Source organism: Pimephales promelas, chromosome 7 (assembly GCF_988280905.1).
Source record: "Pimephales promelas chromosome 7, fPimPro1.hap1.1, whole genome shotgun sequence".
Taxonomy (NCBI): domain Eukaryota; kingdom Metazoa; phylum Chordata; class Actinopteri; order Cypriniformes; family Leuciscidae; genus Pimephales; species Pimephales promelas.
The window spans coordinates 36,418,850-36,435,785 of record NC_142775.1 but is presented as its reverse complement, the minus strand read 5'-3'; the positions used below and the strand labels follow the sequence as shown (position 1 = coordinate 36,435,785).

Below are 16,936 nucleotides of genomic sequence, written 5' to 3'. Positions count from 1 at the left end.
AAAATGAAGCGCAACCCTAATTTGTTTTCATCCGATATATAAAATATGAATAGATCAGATGCAAAAGCCTCTAAATGCCATTTGAAATTTTCTTCTTTAATGATGATTTTTATCAAACTTGGATATTTAAGTTCAGTAATTTCACTTAAATAACAATTAATAGGTAATTATCATTGCCATTTAAGTTAAATTACTGAACTTAAATATACAAGTTTGATAAAAATCATCATTAAAGAAGAAAATTTCAAATGGCATTTAGAGGCTTTTGCATCTGATCTATTCATATTTTATATATCGGATGAAAACAAATTAGGGTTGCACTTCATTTTGATGGTCTACTTCTGATGCTCTAACTAAATACGTGTCAACTGAACTCTTCATATGCTTAAATTATTTTCTAGCACAGTTTACTAAACATATCTTTTATTGTCCCACAGTTCAGATTGGACAACATAAAAACTCATCTACCAGAATCAAGCCTATTTGAGGTCAATGCAGCCACATCATTTCATAGACATAAAACATCTCTGTGTCATAGTTACTGTCATACTTCCAGTTCACATCCCAGAATGGGTTTCTTCAAAAACTTGCATTACTTACGCTTCAGAAATGCAATTTGTAGGCAATGTCAATGCATGCTAAATCATTTCAGCACATGCAATGGGCGTATTGTGGTCTGGCTGTTGCACACTGATGTATTTTTAGCTCGACTTTGTGTGGTTGGTGGAGCAAGACGGGCCTAGCCATCATCCAGATAAAGAGACATGAAATATGAAGTATCTCTAATGAAAAACATGCAATTAGCAGCCCATGTGCTGTATTTCTGGTCTTCGGTTTTAAGAATGGCTTGTTTTGATGCCTTGAAGATGTATTCACGAGTGGACTGCATGAAATAGCATGCAGGGTTCATTTAAAGGACCTCCGAGTGTTTATTAAGCCACATCTGGACTTGTCATCAAAGCAGCGTCAGAATAATAAGGTTAGTGAAAGGGAACAATACATCTATGGAGTTTTTATAATTGTCCTTTTTTTGAGAAACATGGCCTCTGATTTTTTCCTTTTTTTTTTCATTTGCATCAGATACGCCAACCTTGATAGATTAATAGAGTTATGAAATCAGTGGCATACCACAGGACAGCAGATTTCAGGTTATCTTCATAACCACCATTGCTTGATTCATTACCGTGACTGATCTTTAAATGTCTGGCTTGCTTGCCGTTCAGTAGCCCGATCGGGCCTTTAGTGGTGCATCTGCTGTTTTCCTCCTTGATTCATTTGTGTTATGAACTGCCGGGAGTCACATGAAAACAGAACAGAACCCGGGGTCCTCAACACTTGGATTCCGTTCAAGACCAGAGAGTATTTTCAAAAGAGAAGTCAAGAGGAAATGACTTTGTTGTTGAGAGAATAAAGGAAAATGTCTACCCTGGGCATGTGTTGTTAATCCAGCCTGGTCAGGCCTCGAGAGTTATTCATGTGAACCGCACCACTGAAGGACTATTGATAGGAAAATCCCCAAATTAAAGCTGCAGCATGGTGGTTGCTGTAAAGTGCTAAGTGTATAATTACTGCTGGTTGACCATCTTTACTACATTTAGCAGTTCTAAAAAAAAAAAAGACATGCAAATGTTGATATTCATTTTCTAAAGAAGTCTCATGTTCACCAAGGTTGCATTTATTTGATTAAAAGGACATTAAAAAACTGTAATATTTTGGAATAGTACTGCAAGTTAAAATAACTGTTTTTTATTTAAATCTTTTTTTTAAATGCTGACTTCAGTGTCATTACTCCAGTCTTCAGTCACATGATCCTTCAGAAATCATGCCGATTTGCTGCTCAAGAAATTGTATTATTATTATCATTTTTTATTATTATCAAAGTTGAAAACAGTTGTGCTGCTTAATTTTTTTTGTGGAATTTGTGATACAATTTAGTTTTCAAGATTCTATGGTGTAGAAAGTTGAAATTTAAATCTCTTGTAACATTATTAATGTCTTTACTGTCACTTTTGATATAAATTTCATTCATTCTATATTTATAAACTTAATGACCCCAAACTTTGAATGGTTGTGTTAGCCACGGTTTTAATATTCTGTTGCTTAAAGGTGCAGTGTGTAAGAATGACAACTAGTGGTTAAAAAAGATACTACAGTCGAATTCAAAATATCGGAGATTGCCGTTTCTCCTGAAAATGGAGGTCGCTCACACGGGTTGCCAGTTTGAGAACACCCAACAGAAACGGATGCAATGGACAATTAAAATTGGCAAATTGGCAACGTACAGTATCACAGGCCAAAACAATAACAAAAATTCCAGCCAGGAAATGCACCTTTCAAAGTAAAGTATCTGGTTGTAGAAGTGTTTTTCAAAGAAACGAGTATGTGAACTTAGCATGTTTCCTCAATATATGCAAACATATTATGGTATTTTTATGCTTTAGTAGAGTGAAAAAGTAACATACAGCCCATTTAAGTGTTTGGGTCAAGTCAAGTCACCTATTTATATATGTTCAATTCAGGTCATTGATCATTAAATGAGTTAATTTCATCTATAAAGCAGTTCCTGCAAAAAAGGACATCATCGTCCAACTTATTTAAGTCAGATCAATAATATTGTTTGCATATCAAGTGTCCCCAACTAAGCAAGCCAGATGCGACAGTGGCAAGAAACCCAAACTCAATCAGGTGAAACCTTGAGAGAAACCAGGCTCAGTAGTGGGGCCACTTCTCCTCTGGCCAACGAACGAACATGGTGTGATTATGATTCATGCTGCATCACAAATCAGAATCGAGATTTGGATCGGTAGCATTCAAATATTCCCTTTTCCTTGAAGATCGGATTCATCACGCATGTACAAAGCCAAAGCTGGCCATAGGGTCTGTGCTGAGGTCTGGTTCTTGTGATCTGAGTGTCCCAGAGTTCTGAGTATTTTGGGCGTTGGGTATTCTGGCATTTGGACATTCAGTCCAAGTCTATTTATCATCCGCAAAAATCCAATTGCTTAGACAAGAAACAGCATGGAGCTCCACAACAGACCCCGTGGTTTGAGGTTTCATTCATGTCCGTAGCACAAGCAGTGTGGGATGAGTTATCAGTCAAAGTTCAGTCCTTATAGAATTAATAGTCTTAACCAAAGGGGTCTAAGTTGGAACACCATCCAAAAAACCTTATGGGGAAATATTAAAGGGTTAGTTTACCCAAAAATGAAAATTAAGTCATTAATTACTCACCCCCATGCTGTTCCAACCCCATAAGACCTTCGTTCATCTTCGGAACACAAATGAAGAGTGCCTTTTGTGCCATTTGAAATTTTCTTCTAGAATGATCATTTTTATCAAGCTTGTATATTTAAGTTCAGTAATTTCACTTAAATGGCAATGAGGATTACCTATTAATTGTTATTTAAGTGAAATTACTGAACTTAAATATACAAGTTTGATAAAAATCATCATTAAAGAAGAAAATTTCAAATGGCATTTAGAGGCTTTTGCATCTGAACTCTTCAAATAAAGATATTTTTGATTGAATCTGAGAGCTGGATCAGTCCTATATAGACTGCCTAAGGGACTGGCTCTTGACGGCCCATGAAGTCATTAAAGAAAAGGTTTAAATATTCCATGTGCCTACAGCGGCTCAATTATAAGTTTATCAAGCGACGAGACTACTTTTTGTGCGAAAAAAACATAAATAACGACTTTATTCCACTATTCCATTACTTCCTTATGGGCGCATGCGCGAGAACTGAGAAGAGGACGTTCTCATTCGTCTACTTCTTGTTACCGGCTGTTCCGTTTAGGAGTTTTACCGCCACCTACCGTATAAAATGATGATCCATATATAAGGCGCTCCGGATTATAAGGAACACTGTCGTTTTTTGAGAAGATTAAAGGCTTTTAAGTGTACCTTATAGTGCGAAAAATACGCAAATTGAAAAGCGTATGTACAGCGTGCATCTTCCTCTGCTTGTAAACAGAAAGTTTTGCACTTCCAGCTATATCAGTACATCATCTTATACGGTAGGGGGCGGTAAAACTCCTAAGCGGAGCAGCCGGTAACAAGAAGTAGACGAATGAGAACGTCCTCGTCTCAGTTCTCGCGCATGCGCCCATAAGGAAGTAATGGAATAGTGGAATGAAGTCGTTATTTATGTTTTTTTCGCACAAAAAGTAGTCTCGTCGCTTGATAAACTTATAATTGTGCCGCTGTAGGCACATGGAATATTTACACCTTTTCTTTAATGACTTTATGGGCCGTCAAGAGCCAGTCCCTTAGGCAGTCTATGTAGGACTGATCCAGCTCTCAGATTCAATCAAAAATATCTTTATTTGTGTTCTTAAGATGAACGAAGGTCTTACGGGGTTGGTACAGCATGGGGGTGAGTAATTAATGACTTAATTTTCATTTTTGGGTGAACTAACCCTTTAAGTTTCCGTCACTTAGTTAGAAAATAAAGTGTAATTTAATAGCATGCTGGAAAGCGTCCTGTTGATCAAGTACGTATGAATTGGGACTCTCATCCCCTATTGTATCAATAAAACACATTACTTGTGACTTAAGCATGCCATTGAAGTTGCATAATCATAAATATGTCTATGCTGATCAAGTTTATGCATGACTCACCATTCTGGATTCTCAAAACAGAGGTCTTGTTAAGGTCCTTAGGAATTCATCAGTGACCAAATCTCCGTTTTCTAGTAGGAGCAGTCGATGAAGTTTGGACGGGTAAAGGTCGTATTACCTCAGAGACCCGGAACAGGATGGATTTGAGCTTTGACAGATAACGCTTCCCACAGCATAGGTGTGGGCCTCAGACTGTTAACAAGAGCTCAGGACCCTGGACACTCAAACCTGTCACATTTGGATCCAGCAGCAGAGAAACGCTGCCAATTTTCATCCGGCTTCTCAGGCAGTAGAGAAAAGGGAGACTGACCCCGGGTCTGCTCCGTCCATCTCACAACATGACCTCAACACCGCCCCATAGAGAGACTGATCCGGGATGTCTGTGTTTAGAAAGGGCTTTTGGTGATGCACAGCTGATCTTATATGATATCTGTTCCCAGAAATCCTTAGTTTTTCCCCCTTCCTGCAACTCTTCTGGACTGAGCACATGTTTGAATCTGCGTGTTTGAGGTGATGACCAAATGACCTTCCATTCAACTCGCTGTCTGATGCGTTTTTAACAAATTGAAACTTGACGGCCCAGAAAGTCATTGAAGAAAATGTGACTACAGTGGCTCAACTATAAGTTTATCAAGCGACGAGAATACTTTTTGTGCGAAAAAAACAAACAAAAATAATGACTTTATTGGACTATTCCTTTTCTTCCTTGTAGGCCTGAGACAAGAGTTCAAGAGATTTCCACGAGGCATGAACGAGAACTGCGATCTTTTTCTACTCCTTCTTGTACAGTTTTTGCGCCGAAGACAAACGAAGGTCTTACGGGGTTGGTACAGCATGGGGGTGAGTAATTAATAACTTAATTTTCAGTTTTGGATAAACTAACCCTTTAAAGGTGGAAATCAAACCTTCAATGTTGTTTATGTCTATGTGGTGTTTTTAATATTTTAAACATCAACGTTTTTTTAACGCATCAACGTGTGATCATCAATGAGTGAATTTCTGAGCTGGTGTGACTGAGTGGAGGCGGGGGTAATTTGCATATTCATAGAACTTTGTATACTTAACGAGGCAAGGGTGTAGAATTACATTTAATAGATTTTTTAAGGCATGAAGCTTTTTTTTTTTTTTTTTCCAATGAGAAATACAATTAAATATGTAATTTAGGTGACCAAAGATTAGTTTTAAGGGATACAGTTATCGACTACAGGGGGACCTTAACAATGATAAATGCATTAACTAACATGAACTATAATGAAGAACATATTTTTACAATATTTATTAAGCTTTGCTAATGTTAGTTAAACATGTTCATGCTATAGTTAACAGTAATATTATCAGACAACTTTTGATCTTAAAAATGTATTAGTAATTGTTGAGGTTAACACCGTGTCCTAACTAGGCATATTAAATGCTTTCAAAATCTGAGGTAAATTATCCGTTATCGCTTGGTGCACAGTGACCTATTTTTAACTAAAAATAAATAATGTGTACTCATAAGCAGTGTAATATCTTCATTCTGTCTGCCGCGATGTCGCAGAAATAGGAACCGTTTCTAAATTAGAAACTTCGCGTGTCGCGTCTGGTTAGGAAAAAACCTCAGATTAACATGGAAAAGATATCGCGTGTCGCTGCGTCGCGTCGCGTGTAGTTAGGACACGGTGTAAGATGAATAAATACTGTTCAAGTTAACTAATGTCAACAAATGAAACATTGTAAAGTATTGCCGTTCAAATGTGGAAAGATGGCAAATATATATTTAACTAAAAGCCAAAATATATGATAATATGACTTGTTTTCAGATAATATATTTTAAGGCCCTGTTTACATGAGAACGTTCGCGGGTGAAAATGTAAAAATATTTTATTGGATGTGCCTTTCGTTTACACGGCGAAAAAAGTGAAACCACACTCCAGAGTGGAAATCTTAAAAACGCTCCACCGTCATCTTGCCGTGTAAATGGTAAAAATGCAAACGTCTACTTGAAAGTGAAGGTTGTACGCAGGTGTTGTTGTGTGTCAGTGCTCCATATTGCCACCTAGCTGCCTGGAGTGCATACTACATTGAATTTCACAAATGCACATGGATTTCCCACCCAAAACGCTCGTCTAAACGCAGAATAAAAAGTGATAACGCAACGCCACTTTTGTGTTTTCTCTCCAGAATCGTTTCCATGTAAACATAGCCTAAATGTTCTAATGCCTCATTGGAAAGTGTGTTTTTAGAAAAGAAACAACATACACATACTTGTTTCAGTAAAACAAGAAAAAAACATACTCAGCAAAAAAAAAAAAAAATCTCTAAATAAATATAGATTTAAATAAAATATATGAATGCCATTTTGGACAGATTATTCTGCGCAAGTCAAGCACATGACTACCAAGCTGAAATGTTTTGGTGAAGTGTCATTCGCAGGCAGTTTACTGTACATGGGCTTTTTCTCCATCACTATGCTGATTGTGGGTTGTTAGACCACTGGCTTCCTGTGATCATAAAGCGCACAGCCATTATGGAAATTCCATTGGGCTCTTTTATGCGTGGTATCTGAGGGCTCACAGTGGGACCTGATGTAACATAGTTATCTAGTGCGGGAAATGTGTTTCTATCTCGCAATCACAATGCCTGGGTTTATTTCAACATGGAGGTCCACAATCTACAGTGTGATCAAATTTCCTTCCAAGTAAACTGGTGTCTCTGTGGTCACTGTCCATTGTTTGGCTTGGAATGGAAAACATCGTCATCAAAGCTGGCAGCTGCTGGTCGTACGCAATCGCTCGGATATATGAAGTGTAGACTGTGTAGTCTTTCAGTTGCTTTTAAATCTGTAATTGGATTAATTTGAACATCAAGGCAACCACAGATTGAAGGCGCCAGCATTGACTGTGGGAAGTTAGCCGTGGGTATTCTTTTTTAGACTGGTTTTCCAGGAACATACATATTTTTGAAGCAAGGTTGTATGACATTTTAGAAAATTGGCAAATTGTTCTTTTCTTGTATAAAACCTCACTAAATGTTGTTAGGATAAACTTAATGCATTCACGTGCAATTTTCTTTTCCCAAGACAACATAAATGTACAAAATATGTACAAATGTTTATGAATGCTATGAGGTTTTATTTATAATGAACGAGACTAATCAAATGTTTAACACCATCACATTTGTTTAATGAAGTTAACAAATTTTCTTAATTTGACATTACAAATCACAACAGGACAGAATGAAACAATTATAAAGACAGATCAGTAACTATTGCATCAACAAATCAGTAAGTGATTTAAAGTAATGATATACCATAACATTGATAATGTTTCGCTTATATTTCATACTTGTTTAGCTTTGATAATTAAAATCAGCCATTCAAAGAGTGCTAATGACTTCTATTAGCTCCATCTGGAGTTCATTCATCAATAAATGTGTCATTAAAAGAGTTCTCAGACAAGTTTCGGCATAATATACTCATTAATCAGTCTCGCTATGGGATTGTATGATTATTGAACTTGCACCTGTGACGCTTAAAAGGGTTTGTATTTTAAATGCTGTGGGGATTCAAAAATACAAAGTATGCACACACTTTATGCATGAATACAAATGAGATCAACCTAAATATGCAATGCATTTTTTTTAAAGAGGTCCTATTATGTATTTTTAACTTTCTTTAGTGTGTAATGTTGCTTTTTGAGCATGAAAAAGGTCAGAGACAAAAAGTTACAAGGCACAAAGTCACTCCAAAGGAGGTTATTTATATCATTGAAATGCTTCGAATGTAATATTGAGTTTTCCTTCGAAGTGGAACTTTGACGCTGTGTCATGCCGTTAGCACAACGGGAACGCTCCCGTTTAAGCCAGTGTCTGCCTGTCTGATTGGCTGAACATATGGACGTGGTGACGTAGTATAGCTTGTCATCCAGACCTAATATTAGGTATGACTCTGTTCTGGCCAACATTAGTAAGTGAAATTCGACCCAATTTCAATTTTTTGCTCATATGTGACTCAGATCGAACGTGTTCTATGACCGTAAACAGAAAAAAACGAAGAAAAAAAAAACGCATACAGTCGAATATTCTGAGATCGATTTCAGGCCTCGTTCATATGTGGAAATAAATCAGATATGTGCCAATGCGACATGTCATGTAAACAAACGATTTTCTGAGGCATTAGGCAACATCTCTGTGGTTTAATGACGAGAGCAAACTCAACGCGCATCTGGAAAGTCACGGATGGCCCGACAAACTGTTGTGTCATGATAGGAGAGGAATGTGGACAAACATTGACGCAATATATCAAAGGTTGAATTGCTCGTCCTAAAATTTCGGACCCTCTGCTCCTAGTTAAAGCCCACCACAAAATGCTTCCACGGTCCTACATACTTTCCATGGGTCACAATTCAGAACGTGTAAATGAACCGTAAAAAGAAATGGATATAGGCAACAAATCAGAATTGGGCATCAAGACCTGCAGTGTAAATGAAGCCTTAGAATCTGATTATGTGCATTTTAGGCATCTTGGTGACACACTACGTTAGATTGTTAGATTGCCGTGTTTAGACACATGCTTCAGACATTGCCTCACACAGGAGCGTTCCCATAGCATAAACACCATGATGCAGCACAACTTGAGATGTTTTCTTCCTGGAACACATATGTCACAATATTATGAAGGCAAAAGAGTAGCAAAACTCTAAAGAAAACGTAGATGTGAACTTGTAAAATAAACTCTCACAGCTCCGATATAAAAACCTGTAAAATAAAAGTCTGAAGTTGAAATTTGCACTCGCAGACAATAGTCACAATTCTGAATTTGAATATGCAGAGAAGTAGTCCAATGCAATTCACAAAAATACAATTACAGACACAAACTTGAAATATATATTTGCACTTATTCATATTTGCAGTACAACCTCAATTAGGCACTTACAACTTCTCAACATTTCCCAAACACGCGCGAAGGGCTTGACTAACCACAAGCTGGTCCAGCTTATTGCATTTTTTTGGAGTGGGGGGTTTCATAGAGACCGGAACTAGATATGGGAAACACAAGGTTTTTTTTTTTTGTTTGTTTGTTTGTTGGTTTTTTTAAACATTCAAGCATAAAAAAAGTATTCTAGTACAACCCAAAAACAAAATCAAGACTTTAAAAAACGCATAATATGTCCACTTTAAAGTTTGGCCAAATCCTTTAAAAAAAATACTTCTTCAAATGTCCGTTATATCAACTGGAATTATGTATAACGTATATTGGCAGTGTGGGATTACTTAGCTAAATTGTCCCCTGTATTAGCTAAGTCTGAAAACAGCTGCCTTTAGGAACATCTGGGGAAGTCTTCAATTAGAAAAAGGAAAAAGAAAAAGGAGAAATATATATATATATATATATATATATATATATATATATTTTTTTTTAATATTATTTTTAATATTATTAAAAATAATTATTATTTTTAATTATTTTTAATATTTTATTTTTTATTTTATTTTTGGGTTCTACTAGAATAGTTTTTGTTATGCTTAATGTTTAAAAAAAAAAAAAAACCTTGTGTTTCCCATATCTAGTTCTGGTCTCTATGAAACCCCATTACTCCAAAAAAAAAAAAAAAAAAATGCAATAAGCTGGACCAGTGTGTTGTGGTTAGTCAAGCCCTTCGTGCGTGTTTGGACTTGAGAAGGTTACAATTAGTCTGCAGTATTTATATATTTTCTTATATATTTCATAAAACAATGCAGTGAGTCAAGGGAAAGTGCTCATTGACAGATAATCATGTTAGCATAAGTAAGACTTTACTAAAGACTAACGTTCACTCATCTGGTTTGTTCATTTACCTCTCAGTAGGTCAGTAAAAGGAAGGAGTGTCTAAGACAAGAAGTGAGAGCATAAATCCCAGCCTCCATAGCATTTATCAAGTGATTTGCTGGATTAGATGTTAGGGCAGCATGTTTGTTTACTTTGGCCTGGTCGCCATGTTTGCTAGAGCAATCTGACCACAGCGCAATTGAACACCATCCAACCAGAACCACCGCGAGTAAAAACATAATTACAGTTGCTTTCATTTCAACCGAATCTGATCTCATGACCTTTCTCCAATTTCGGGTGGCCGTAATTCAGAGACTTATCAAGCCATGCAGTGATGTCAAAAGACACATAATGGATCTCGGGGAAAAGAGGTAATTTAATGTGATACTTATTACCGCCGCATGTGTCCTGCATCCTTTTACTCAACGGCCCTGCTGAGGTCAATGGGCGTAAGTAAGCTCAAGACAAGCAAAGTCTAACCTAACTGTGACATTCAGGATATTCATTAATTTCCCTCTGAACCCTACTGAACACAGTGAATTATACCACACTGTAAGACATATTAACTGTTACAGAAGTTAATGTGTGTAATACATGGGTTTAATTTAGATATTATACAACTCACCAACAGTTAAGTTGCAAATAAGGGGAGGTAAACATTTATATATTCCATTCACTCAAAATGGCCTTATAAAAGAGGAGTGAATCTCAGGGGTGAATAGGGCACAATTTTTGTTTCAAATTTTTTTTTATAAATAGTATACAAATATTTATTTAAAAAATCGGTAACAGTCTACAATAAGGTTCATTAGTTAACATTGGTTAACAACATTAGTTAACATGTACAATATGTGAACAATACTACTTCAGCATTTATTAATCTTAGTTATTAATTCCAACATTTACTAATACGTTATTAAAATCAAAGGTTGTATTAGTTAATGGACTGTGAACTAACATGAATGCACAATGAACAGCTGTATTTATATTAACTAACATTAACAAAGATTAATAAACACTGTAACTATGCATTGCTCATCGTTAGTTCATGTTAGTTAATGCATTTACTAATGTTAACTAATGAACCTTATTGTAAAGTGTTACCAAAAAATCTTTGTTTATAATAAAGCAATAGGATGAGATTCATTTTCATTTACTCAAAAGATATAAATAGTCATTTAAAAAAAAAAAAAATTAAAATGATACATATACTGTAGGTATATGTCTCAGTCACTGTTGTTATTGTTTACTAAAACTATTAAAACAAGTCTGTTTTTGTGCATTAAAATAAAGCTGAAATAGAAAAAAATATAAATACTATTAGGTATGAGAAATACTTTTTGGGTTAGTTCACCCAAAAATGAAAATGAAGTCAATAATTACTCACACCTATGTTGTACCAACCCCGTAAGACCTTCGTTTATCTTCAGAACACAAATGAAGATATTTTTGATTAATTTTGAGAGGTGGATCATACCTAATGACTTAATTTTCATTTTTGGGTGAACTAATCCTTTCAATAAAATGTTTTTTTTTTCTAAAATTGAAAACTTTTGCTAATATATAAACATAACAATAAAATGCATACTATAGACCATTTCACAAGATGTAAACAACACTGGTCCAGAAGCACTTCCTGTTTCAGTTTGTAACTGTTTTCTTTATTTCACATGTAAATAAAAAATCTTGAAGATGTTTGTTTAACTTTTTGATTCAGTTTTAAATGTTCTGTTGGTTGTATTTTATCCCAGCTTTTATGTAGTGTTAAAAAACTGAAACAGGAAGTGCTTCTGGACCAGTGTTGTTTACATCTTTTGAAATGGTCTATAATTCATATAATAATTGGTCTCAGTGAGCAAATATTAAACTGTTTGGTTTAATTGTCATCCGTTTGTTTTGTGACTTCATTCAGGGAACAAGACCTTCAGTTAATTTTCTCTCCTTGAACTTCTCACTGGACTCTTGCTACCTACAAGACATATGAGAGCCCGCCCTGTGCTGTAAGAGATAGGCTCGTGCCACTCACCGAACAGCAAAGCCATTGTGTGGCGTGCCAACCGGAGAGCACCTTTTCAAAGCACCGGCGCTGAAAAAAACACGGCATGTGTGACGACAGCCGGCCGTTATGAGCCGTGACATTACAGCCAGTGAAGGGTATGTTTGTGTCTGATAGGGAGCAGACACGCTGTGGGAAGGGGTGACGCTCTTTGAGCATCGCAGAACATAATACAGTCAAAAGTCAAACTCACGGGTTCTTAGGTTACAGAAACTACCTGGCTGGAATGATATCTGGTACCTTACATGGCAATAAAGCCTCTGCTTGTTTTGATACATCACAGTGCCGCCTCCACTTTGGAGGTGTCCGTGCTGGCCGGGCAATTCCCTATCGGAAAAATTTCAACGGAAACCACCAGGTTAGCATGGCATTATATAAAGACAAAGACTGAATTTCTTCATAACATTTTGAGTACAATGTGACAATTCAGTACAGGTAATATAAGCAATTGTTTTTCGAATACCTCACATATAATGGGCTCTATCTTGCACCCGGCGCAAATGACTTTATACACTGACACATTTATCATTCCTATTTTGCACGTGCGCAAAGTGGGTTTTTGTCCTCCACAGACGCACGTCGGTAAACTAGGAAATTAACTTGCGCTCCCTGGCGGGTTGGCGCAAAGAGGAGGCGTGTGTCGGCGCTAACAATCCCTAGTGCTATTTTGCAGTTCCAGAAAACAATTGCGTCAATGACCAGAAAAAACCTGGTCTAAAGTCAGTGGCGCGTTGTGCGTACATTCAGATGCTATTTTAAGCGCGCCTGCTTGGCCATAATAAGAGTGAACAACGCGCATACACTGTAGATCATTCTCTCAGCTACACAGATGCATTTTACTTTTTGCAAATGATAGATTATTATAAGAAAAAATATATAAAAACATGAGGGAAATCATTGTTGTGTCCATGATGATGGGAAAAATAGGCATAAAAATTACACATTTACACAAGTTATTATATGCATGTTTAACCGAAGCTAATTTGGGTGGGTTTGTCCCATCCCCAATGTCCCTTCTCTTTCTTTTAAGGCCCTGACGAGAACATCGATCTCCTCGGCTGTGAAGTGCGTCTGGTAAATGTGCCGTTAAAATAGAATTGCGCCGTGGAACAAGCGCACCTCGTTCTTCACGCTCTTAGAGGGAATGTGATATGACACTCTTATTGGCTTTGACAGTTGCGTTTCAGATCGTTAAAATAGGGCCCAATGTCTCTATTGGATATTATATTAAAAAAAAAGAACATTACAAAATAAATTCAATATTTTATGTTAGATTTGTGCATTGTGTCTGTGCATTTTGACATAAAATTTCAGCCTGTTCCTATCCCAAGTTTTAGGGTAGCCTTTAATGCCAGTTAGATGTAATTTAATCAAATTCCTTTCCTTTCATATATTTAAAATGACTTGCAGATTTTTAACTTCATCACCTCTGAAGACATTATGACTGTAACAAAAGATTTGCGCAATGCACCTTTAAATGAAAAACTAGAGCTTTTGTGTTCCAAGGATTACATGCAGAACTTGCCTCACATTTAAGAGCCCCTGAAGGCCTTTTCAAACACTGGGGCATTTCTCACACCCTCACTGCTGCTGACCTTTGTCAATATATTCTCATTGAGAGTTTACTACAGAGCAGACACTTGTCTGAAACACCCACTTTATCTATAAAACAGAGTTATCCACAACATCTGCTTACTGTCGAAGCAAGAATTTGATTCATACGCTAGCGGCCAATAATTCTTGCACGCATCACGATTATTGTGTCTGTAACAGAAATGACGTTTTCCTCCATCAGGAGAGGCCACAGGGGTTCAGACTGTGTTTACTTGGCACATACATGACCCCAGTCCGGCACCGCACCATCTAATTTATCAATCACCCGCTCCAGAGTTGCTTAAACTTGGTTCTCAATGTTAACTTTCCCATTCCCTCTAGAAATATTTTAAATTCTGATGTAACATGGGTTTGCCTAATTTTCTAGGCCGCTTGTTTGTTTGATATATCCAAGGCACTTTAAATGATAGGTTTTATTTTAAAATCATGTGGGTTTATGTATGGCTCTTGTCTTGTGTGATAAATTAATGTTAGACAAGGGTCGTAAATTTAAGCGCCTTATGGTCAGCTTGTGAGTCGTTCGAGAAAATGCGCTGAGATCTTTGCCCGGTGCGTTCTCAAAAAAATGTTCTCCCTGGATAATGTATTTCATAACTCCCTAGTTCTCCTGGTTAAAGATCAGCATGACAAAACTTAAGCTGTCTGAACTCTGGCTACTGATCGCTATATTAACACTCCTGCCTGTAACTTTCAAGTGGAGGAAGATCTTTGCTCTGAAACTGATTTTGAAATATGAAACAGATGCCGTGACATCTTTATTTGTATTTATTACTACAGTAAACATGGGGCAATAATAGAGAGTACACCCTTTTGAATTCTATGTTTTTTTGAATGACATAATACAAAATTATCTGATCTTTAGCAAGTCTTAAACTTATGTAAATACAACCTCAAATGAACAACAAAACATTACATTTTACACCGTGTCATTATTGAACAAAAATTAAGCCAAAATGGGGAAGCCATGTGAAACAAACCCAATGATTTAATTGCTTGTTGAACCACCTTTAGCAGCAATAACTTGAAGTAATCATTTTCTGTATGACTTTATCAGTCTCTTACATTGTTGTGGAGGAATTTTGGCCCACTCTTCTTAACTTGCTTTAGTTCATTGAGGTGTGTGGCCATCTGTTTATGCACAGCTCTCTTAGGTCCCGTCACAGCATTTCTGTCAGTTTTTGTTAAATAAACCATTACGTGATGTAATATATCACGTGTTGTTCATCTGAGGTTGTATTTACACAATTTTTAAGACCTGCCAAAAATTAGATTATGTTTTATTGTGTCCTGGTACTTAAAACCATATAAATCAATCACATGACTGTCCCGGTTGATATTCATGCATGTTTTTTCTCATGCTATAACTGGTATTAAAGACAAAGAGATGACTTGTGCTCCACGCTGACGCTTGAATTTAGGCGCTACAGATGTGACCGATCTGTCAGGTCACATTTAAGAGTGTTTATAACACCATTTATGTTTGAATTTTTTTCTAATAATATGGATGAAATTTGAAAGCTGAGACTTTCTTATCAGAAGTAACAAAGCTTTTTGCGATAATTGGATGCGAAGAAAACTGCTAATAACGTTTGGTGTAGGGAAACACCGTGAACCTTGAAACCCTGGTTTAAACTGCTAGTGATTGATAGGCTCAAATAGAGTATTAATGCGTTGTTGTCGCATAGACACACCTGAATTTGACTCGAGAGATTTTTTAAAAGACTTTCAAAAGACTAGATTTTACATAAACGGTTTGTGACCTTTACCCAATAAAAGAACACTGTTTAAGGCATTTAAGTGACCTTCAATGATGTTGGGTTATTTGGCATATTCAGCATAGGATCATGCGTGTAAAAGCACTCTTGTGCAGTCGTGTACCTGAATGCTCCCCAATAGCACATATTGTGGATATCTTTATAATCAAACACACCTGATTCAACTCATTAGACTGCTAGTAAAGTACACCAAGATCTGAAAAGGGTGTTTCTGATAAGAGAGACATCCAAAATGTGTAGTGTTGGGGGGCCTCCAGGAACAGGGTTGGGAAACACTCGATTAAATGACGTACTGATCCAGAAATCCAGCCTGCTCACAATTTATTAAAAACATTATGATTACAAATAAACTGTATAAAATCATTTAAGCAAATTTCAAAAGCATATTGAGTGACCATATTTCGACATTTAAATTCTCATTACACTTTGATTTAAGGCAGCAATCACTCTTGTTGGCTAACTGAGGTGCTCAATGGAACTTGATTTGAACAAATGGCATTTCATTTGATATCATCATACTAATAAACTAAAACATTAGCCAGATTGTAACACCTACTACGAGAATGAAAACTTTATTATGACAAAGAAATATGAAGTCCGGGGACAAAAAAATGGCCTTGGCAAAAAGTGGTGTTTGACAAGATAGGTATGTTAAGGGTGAAAAATGAACACTCTCTAAATACAGGTTTCACGAGTTTGTTTGCCTAAATAATCTCCGGACAATTTTTGACAATTTTTGAGAATCAAAGAGGAGAACTCCGGCCAAATTTTTTTGTACATTTGGAGTGCTGTCAGTACAAAAACAACAAAAATCGGTGCTGCCTATACACCGTGTTATCCTCTTTTTAAAATTCGCATCCTGTTGACTTAATTGGGGCAAGTTCTAAACCTGCTTTTAACCTCTTAACATCCTTGATTTCTCATTACGAGACCACGGTCAATCTGACTGCAGCAGATGTGAAAGATATTAATAAAAATGATGTTAATTCAGCCAGCTCACATACAACCTGTACAATGTACACCTGTACAAAATACAATGTATTTACAACCTGTTTTCGTCTGAAGTCCACAGTAGTCGATTGTCG

At 36.6% G+C, this 16,936-nt stretch overlaps 1 long non-coding RNA gene across 1 annotated transcript in view; it reads left to right on the top strand.

Moving 5' to 3' along the window:
* Positions 1-682: 682 nt before the first annotated feature.
* The window catches only part of LOC148978393 (uncharacterized), a 76,477-nt gene continuing 60,223 nt past the window's right edge, over positions 683-16,936 (top strand). The window contains exons 1-2 of the long non-coding RNA XR_016169343.1: positions 683-979; positions 5,334-5,461. This is a non-coding gene — a long non-coding RNA (uncharacterized LOC148978393). The remainder of the gene's footprint in view (positions 980-5,333; positions 5,462-16,936) is intronic.